We start from the raw sequence: 9029 nt of genomic DNA on the forward strand, positions 1-9029 counted from the left end.
TTCCATGTAGAAAAATTTAAGTGAAGTATTCTATCCTTATGGAAGAATGTAAATTTTCCTCTCCTTTTTCTTTATTCACATAGAAAGAATTCTCACTTAGGTGAAGGCCTGAGGACTTCTCTCTAGTTCTAGGTGTGGAGTCCTTAATGACAGGAATATGTGTCTTGCTTGGCTTGGATGACGTTTTACAATGGCAGGCAACTCTGGAATGTTTTATGAGTCCTAGAGAGAATAAGTCCGGGAAAATATTATTTAGTTTTACATCAGTCTTATTCTGAGGGACAACTATATTACTCATGGCTTAATCACATCTCAAGCAAATTCTCCAAAGAATGGTTCTACATAGAAACATGGGCCAACACCCCTGGGAAATAATAATCAACAAATTTAAATCAGTGCTAGAAATATATGTCAGATGTCTAGAAGGATGGTTGTAGCTTAGGTGCCTAAAACCTAGGGATATCACTTAAATATGTTTCTATCAAGCACATAGCTAATAACTACTGATTATTTATAAAGTACTGTACAATATACTGAGTGCCAATGAAGTGTTAGAAATCAAACAAACATGAAATTCAAGAAATAAGAGAACACAATAAGTAATAAGAATTAAATCGGGAAGTCCACTTAAGAAGAAATCTGTTTATCAATACTATGTTAACTGCATTATAAATCTACTCAAAGACCTAGCAGGAGAAAGACCCTGCTCACCCAATGGATAACTGTGTTAAAATATTAACACAGTTTCTTTGCCACGCACACACTTACATGCTTGTGCTTATTTGGACTATGTTCAACTCCTGTACACACAAAGAGGAAAATATGAATAACAGAGATGCAAGGTCACTCTCTGTGTTAATGTTGTAATTTGTATTAAGTGCTCTTAGATCTTGATAAATATTAGGACTGGACTTTTATACGGGGGACACATGTTTATGACTCCTAGGAATAATTAGCCCATTTTTATCCTTGTATCTATAAAACTTTGGAAAAGGATCTAAAATAATGGTAGAGAAGGGTCATCTCCCAATTCCCAATGCAAAATGTTCTTTGCTTATAGGACATAACCATGTTACCATATATATACTTTCCAAAATAGAGTTTCTTCCAAATAGCTTTTTTATTAGTAATTGTGTACCCTACAATACACAACAGAGTACTTGCAAGCACTAGACACTCATGAAATAATTTTGAATTAAGCATTGGCTAAAAGATATAGGATTAAGTAATGACAAGAAATGATATAATATCTGTGGAAGGCCATGAATTTATGTCTATAGTCAAATAATCAGGATAGCTTTGCTATTTTAATTCATTTGTAGCCTTTCTCTGCTCTTTAATTGACTCATTCAATAGCCTTTTCATAGTCTGATTAAGAGTGTTTATTGCTAGTAAAATGGATAAATTAATATATTGAAATGTATTACTGCTCATTATAGTAAATGTGGTTCTTTCTCTTAATGACTGCATGCTTTCCTATAATCCGTGTTCATAGAACATGTTCATAGATTTTTTTATTGATTTAATCAGCTTGCTGAAAAGCAAATGGTCACTAAAAATGTCATTCAAATCAATTGCCTGTTATAACTGACGAGAGTCAGTTCTGCTAAAACGGATATTCTCCAATCATTCATGGAGCTACCTTTGTAGCTGTAAATGAATGTACTTAAGGCCAAAAAAGTTACTAAATTTAAGAATGAATGGTTCTTCCAATATGAATGTAAAATTCTATTTACAATCAATTCTGATAAGAAAATAAAGTACAATTTAATTGTGTTCCTGTTTGCATTCAATATGTGTCAAAGTATATTATTCTAAGAAACTTCATTTTATTATTACTTATTCTAAGTAATAAGTAAAATATGGAATTTAAAATTAAGATGTAAAAACTAAAATCTACCTAACATAGGCAGTTACTCTGCATAGTAAAATCAGTATTGTAGGCACAAAAATCTGGACTTGTGTAGATTGATGGTTCTTCAGAGAAATGACCTCAGATGTCAAGAGAAACATTATATTTCGGCACTCTTCAAGGGAAGTGTCCCTGTGGTTGCCCTCGCAGTGAGGTCCTTGCTCAGTTGAAGCAGCTTGTGAAGATTGCTGACAGGAAAAAAGTAACATAAGAATTCAGACTATATTCTAAAGGATTTTCTTTGATATGACCATGTGGAAGGGAAAGTACAAGGTATTGAGTGGGTGAGTAGACAGTAGCAGTAAATGTGTAATGTACCAGAACATTCATAGTGTTCCTCCAATTGTTCTTACAAAACAAGCTAGGATGGTTCTACTCCTGCGGAAAGTAGGGGCAATTGTGGATTAAGTACTTAAGAGTTCTATCCATAACCAGGCATCCACTTTCACCAACCATTCCAAGGGATAGCACAGCATTTATGGAATCTCCCAACCTCTCTAGCTCCCTGTGGGAGTGCGGAATCACTTCTCCTTCCAACTCACTGCATCCATTGCAACCCAGGACACATTTGAAAACACATAGATATAGAGCTTCATTTTGTTTATTTTGTTTTAATGTGCCTTATATGTCACTGTCCATCATAACAATTGGAAACATAGAAAAAAATTGTGTATCAGGAGTGGTCAAACATTTTAGATACTATTCCCTAGTTTGATCATCAGCTAATTTTCATAAGGCAAATTCTTTCTTGGCATATATTGTAATGTGTGTTTAACTTTTTTAGTAAGTCAAATGCCTTATGTTTCAAAAACCAAATTATTATGGGAAAATGTATTGCTGACTCCTAAAAGGACTTTAGATTGAAGCTTTATTTCCTTAGTTTACAAATATTAATAGAACATAAATAATAAACTAGGTATTACATTAAGTTTGAGAAGTGTTCTTACCCAAAGAGCTGAATGAATGCACAAAAAATGATAAGTAAATGTACAATTACAATACAACAGTCATTACCCTTATAGTACTATCCAGATGAAAGTACAGTTAACCATGTCAAAGAAATAAGAAAAATAATCAATCATGGTTTGTTGAGTGAATATACTCATTACTCATACAGGACATAAGTATTCAATTAAGTCTTAAAGAAAAAAAAACAGTTATAAGAAGATATAATTAAAATATTAGATAGATAGACAGGTGAGAGGGAGAGGGAGAGGGAGAGAGAGAGAGAGAGAGAGAGAGAGAGAGAGAGAGAGAGAGAGAGAGACCCCAGGTCATATAGTGAATAGTTCACTCATTACTCATTAACTGGTTTTGTTAGGAAGTTACTCATTAAGCCTATGCACTTCTCATTGAGACCTTGGGTTCCTGCTTTTGAATGTGTTTTGGTGGGGACATAAGAGAAGAAAAAGGTATAATGCTACATGTAAAGGTCCATATAAGGTAAATAACTTGCATTAACTTTGTAGCAAATAGGAGCTAAAGGCTATTTTTATGGAATCAAATGCTAAAGCCTGCTTTATTCTTAAGTCATTCCTATAAACATCAGGATAGAGGAGAAGGAAGCAAAACCAGAAATTAAGAGATAAGATGATGTAGTCTTGTGGTCCCTATAGAGCACAGATGACAAATTTTGCTGAAGTTTCGGGGGTGCATTTGAAAGGATTTAGACATCTGTTGACTTAGGGAGATCAAGCAAAGTAAAATATTTTTCCACAGCCCCCCCCCCTTTTTTTAAAGGTATACTTTTGTATCACTTGGAAATTCAACATTCAAATTGTATCTCTTTTCTAAAGATGTTGATGACCCTTTGGCCCCAATAATAAAGAACTGGGCATTGTTTTCACAGGAAAGCATTTCTCCATTACAGCACCTTTGCTACTGTTCTCCTGACATATTAAGGGCAAGCATATTTGTGTTTTTCTGCTCTTTGTTCCTATAATTTGGCATGCTGCCTAGGAAATAGATTACTCTCAATTTTTGGTTTTGAATAAAATTTATTTAACTAAATTTTAAAAAGAATGAGTGGCTCTAAAATTAAATGGGTGATGATGCTATTACTTAAAAGGTTAAAAAGAGAAATATATTGTGGGGGGCTGAGGGATTTATTTTTTCTTTAATGAATATTTTGGAACATTAAAATAAAGATTTCAAATAAACAGTAGTGAATGCCACCTAGGATATTTGAAAGTGTTTGGAGTGCCCTGGCCAATGTGGCTCATATACCAAAAGATTGTGGGTTTGATTCCAGGTCAGGGTACATATCCAGGTTATGGATTTAGTCCCTGGTCAGGGGGTGTTTATGAGAGACAACCAATTAATATTTCTCTCACATTTCTTTCTCTCTCTCCCTTTCCCTTTCTCTCTCTTTACAGTCAATAAAAGCATTAAAATAAAGTAAGTGTTTGGAGTGAAGATATGGATTCAGATGGCAGCAATGGCATCATTATCTATTCAAAGATAGTATATAAAGCCATGAGAATTTAATAAGATAACTAAGGTAGAACATATAAATAAACAAAAATAAGAGAGCTTTGGTCATAACGTCAGCAAAATCAATGCAATGAAATGAACACAAGAGAAGATCCAGAGACTTAGAATGATGAAGAGCAATAACTAAAGACAAGAGGAGACTAAGAGAGAATATTGTCACAGAAGATGAGGAGAGAGAATAGAACCAAGATGGCGGCATAGGTTAACGCCGGAGTTTGCTGCTTTGAACAACTACTTCAAAAGTGAAACTAAAAGACAGAGGGACATCACCCAGAACCACTGGAACGCTGGCTGAGTGGAAGTCCTACAACTAGGAGGAAAGAGAAACGCATACGGACACTCAGAGGAGGCGAAGTGCTGAAGTCAAATTCTGAGGTGCGGAGTGCGCGCGCGGAGCGGGCTGGCGGCGGAGGGCGCGGTTGGCGTTTTCAATCGGGAGGGAGTCGCAGACTCTGAGCTCCAGATCCGGGCGAGTCTTTAGGGACCCAGACTCAAACGGGAGAAGCGGGACTGCCTGGCTTTGGTCAGAGCGAGTGCAGCTTTCCCTCCGAGCTTTGCAGCCATTGCTGGGACTCAGAGAGGCAGAGCCCCTGGGGACAGGACTGAGAGCGGCCATAACTGCTCTCTCTGGCCCACCCTGTTGATCCTGTGCGACCCGCCCCGCCCAAGCCCTGCACAGAGGCATTTGCCGGATAGCCTCAGGCAAACGCCAGATTAGCACCTCCCTAGAGGACAGAAGTTCTCTCACTGCTGACACAGCTGATTCTCATAGCCACTTGGCCTGGAGGGCAAACCCTCCCTGGAATTAGCTACAAGCCTGCACACAAAGGCCACTAGGGGGTGCACCAAGGAAGCATAACAAAATGCAGAGACAAAGAAACAGGACAAAATTGTCAATGGAAGATCTAGAGTTCAGAACCACACTTTTAAGGTCTCTCAAGAACTGTTTAGAAGCCGCCGATAAACTTAATGAGAGCTACAAGAAAACTAATGAGACCCTCGATGTTATATTGGGGAACCAACTAGAAATTAAGCATACACTGACTGAAATAAAGAATATTATACAGACTCCCGACAGCAGAACAGAGGAGCGCAAGAATCAAGTCAATGATTTGAAATGCGAGGAAGCAAAAAACACCCAACCGGAAAAGCAAAATGAAAAAAGAATCCAAAAATGCGAGGATAGTGTAAGGAGCCTCTGGGACAGCTTCAAGCGTACCAACATCAGAATTATAGGGGTGCCAGAAGATGAGAGAGAGCAAGATATTGAAAACCTATTTGAAGAAATAATGACAGAAAACTTCCCTCACCTGGTGAAAGAAATGGACTTACAGGTCCAAGAAGCGCGGAGAACCCCAAACAAAAGGAATCCAAAGAGGACCACACCAAGACACATCATAATTAAAATGCCAAGAGCAAAAGACAAAGAGAGAATCTTAAAAACAGCAAGAGAAAGAAACTCAGTTACCTACAAGGGAATACCCATACGACTGTCAGCTGATTTCTCAACAGAAACTTTGCAGGCCAGAAGGGAGTGGCAAGAAATATTCAAAGTGATGAACACCAAGAACCTACAACCAAGATTACTTTATCCAGCAAAGCTATCATTCAGAATTGAAGGTCAGATAAAGAGCTTCACAGATAAGGAAAAGCTAAAGGAGTTCATCACCACCAAACCAGGATTATATGAAATGCTGAAAGGTATCCTTTAAGAAGAGGAAGAGGAAGAAAAAGGTAAAGATACAAATTATGAACAACAAATATGCATCTATCAACAAGTGAATCTAAGAATCAAGTGAATAAATAATCCGATGAACAGAATGAACTGTTGATTATAATAGAATCAGGGACATAGAAAGGGAATGGACTGACTATTCTTGGGGGGGAAAGGGGTGTGGGAGATGCGGGAAGAGACTGGACAAAAATCGTGCACCTATGGATGAGGACAGTGGGTGGGGAGTGAGGGCGGAGGGTGGGGCGGGAACTGGGAGGAGGGGAGTTATGGGGGGAAAAAAGAGGAACAAATGTAATAATCTGAACAATAAAGATTTAATTAAAAAAATAAATAAATAAAAAAAAAAAAAAAAAAAAGAAGATGAGGAGAAAATATTCAAAAGAGAACATGTGCCTTCTTGTACTAAACCTTAGGGACACAATATTAATACTTATTCTGTTATCAAAGAGCAGTGGAACACACAACACGAAAATTGGAATAAAGCACAGCATGATGTCATAAAATTTTTAAATTGTAATAAAGAACAACATGATGTCATAGATTTTTCAAATAGTGATAGCCTATGAGTAGAAATATAAAAATTATTCAAATTTGGTGTGTAATGTAAGACATTCCCAAAGATATAACATTAGGGTTATTCTGTGAGACAACCAACAGTTGTTCAGGTAAAGTGGAAGGTTTAAGCAGTAAGAGCACTACATGGAAAGAACAAGAGTAAGAAAATCAGAGTTTGTTTAGGAACCCACAATTGCTCAGAATGAATTTATGACAAAGTCTAAGAGAAGGGGCTGAAAATTAAATGGAAGCCATATCATGAAACCCTTTATTCTATGCTAAGTAGTTTTGGCTTTGTCTTAAAAGTTTTAAGGAAATATTGACAGATTTTTAAGTGGGTAAGTTACATGGTCAGATGTTCTTGCTATAAATGTCACAATGTCATAATCACTGCAGTTGAAAAAATGGGAGTCAGGAGGCATCTTTAGGAAGCTAACTCTTCTTTCAAGATATGAAATCATGAAAATTCAGGACTAAGGTTGTCAGCATATGGGGAAAAAAAAATGCCAGCCTGGAGAGTTACAGAAGAGAAAGCAAACTGAAAGATTTGGAGGAATTTGCAGAGAGCCTCTGGCAAGTCTCAGTATCGCAGGACTCTAGGGTTTTGAACACAACTCTGCAAATAACTCTTCTAGGTATAGAAACAGATAGTGGCTTGCCATTTGAGATTGAATGGGATCTAAAATTCTGCAAACTGGACTGTTCTTTATGAACTGGGTGTTATCTGACCTGGAAAGCCCTAATCATGGGATATGCAGCAGCATTTCATCATCAGGTAGAAGCAATATGTATAAACAGAACTCACTTGCATGATTCCGGTATAAACAAATTTTGGTTCCTATGGTTTAGTGAAGTGCTAGTCTCCAATAACACAATTCAAATTCCAAGTACCAGGGTGCATTAACTTTGAGTAACTGGGTAAAATACAAGCTTTACTGCCAGCTCTGCACTCCACAAATCACTCTGTAAACAACCTGTGAATCATGATCAGTGACCAAACACTTTTTTTCAAAGTCTGTTGGTGATTGGTCACTGTGAATCTGTTATTTTGTTCATGTTCAGACAGGAAAGAAAATAGTTCTGTAATTTATCTCTTTGTGTGTCAGTGATAAACCTATGTGATGACTAGAAAAAAATGATAATTAAGAAAAGGGAATTGTCCCACAAAAATGAAAGTGCACCAGGTAATTAAAACTGCATTGCTGGAACTAACATTTGAGTGGAACATAAAAGAAGTTATGGAATAATAGCTAATACTGACATTTCTACCATTGGAGAAGCTAAGTATGTGGAACCTAGTCTAGTGAAGATGAAGCCATTGATATAAATGAGGACAGTGATAAAAAGGATAATGATGTCCCTGGGGAAATTCCTCATTAAAGGGGCTTTCCAGATATTTCATGACATTAAAAGTGAAATTATAAAATTCTGGAAGATGATACAAACTCAAAAAAGAGCATGACAATTCATCAAGGTATGGAAAAGATGCTTACTCCATTCTGTAAGTTATAGGACATGAAGAAGAAGAAGGCAAGCACTCTTCAAACCATCCTTGGCGAAGTTTCACAAGGAAGTACAACATTTGAATTTTTCTAATGTTTTGAATTATAGTATATTAAATCCATATTAATTTTAAGTTTATTTTTCAATTTCCTGTATATTTACAACCAAAAATAAGAGTTTTTAATTTCCTTACAAAAATTTAAAGTTCATAAAATAATTACTTTTTAAACTTACACATCTACTTGGAAAGTTATACATATTCTGTGACCTTGACATTTTTATTTAAATTTTTACAAATATTTTTAATTAAAACTTTTTAAATTTTTTTTTAAGTTCAGCTTTTAGTCATTTTTATAGTCCAGTACTGCTAGGCAAGTTTTGCTAATGACAGTCTTTAGGATTGGAGGTTTGTCTCTCCACCAGCTAAAGTACTGGCTGAGGGCAAAAACAATATGAATAGAAAATGGAAGAATGAAGCAACAAATAATACCAATGGCTCCATGATAAGTTCAGAAATGGTAACTGTGGTAACAGAAACATACATTAACCAGTTATTCCTTCCTCTCCCTTCCTCTATTTTTTTGTTTTGTTTTGTTTTGTTTTGTTTTCACAGAGGTGATGTTAGTGTCGATAATATTTACAAATTTCAGTTACAAAATATTCAAATGGGATTTTGACTTAACTCAAAGGGGAATTAACAGTCAAAAGTTAAGATATTAGAAGATGCACTTTTTATCTATCCTCTTTCAAAGAGAGAGATGGTGTCTTATATAAGTGATGGTTGTATAAATGGAAACAGGTTGTTTTATTGTTATTGCATGCAATCTTGAA

This window comes from Myotis nattereri (assembly GCF_964212035.1).
Source record: "Myotis nattereri genome assembly, chromosome: 1".
In the NCBI taxonomy this organism is placed as follows: Eukaryota; Metazoa; Chordata; class Mammalia; order Chiroptera; family Vespertilionidae; genus Myotis; species Myotis nattereri.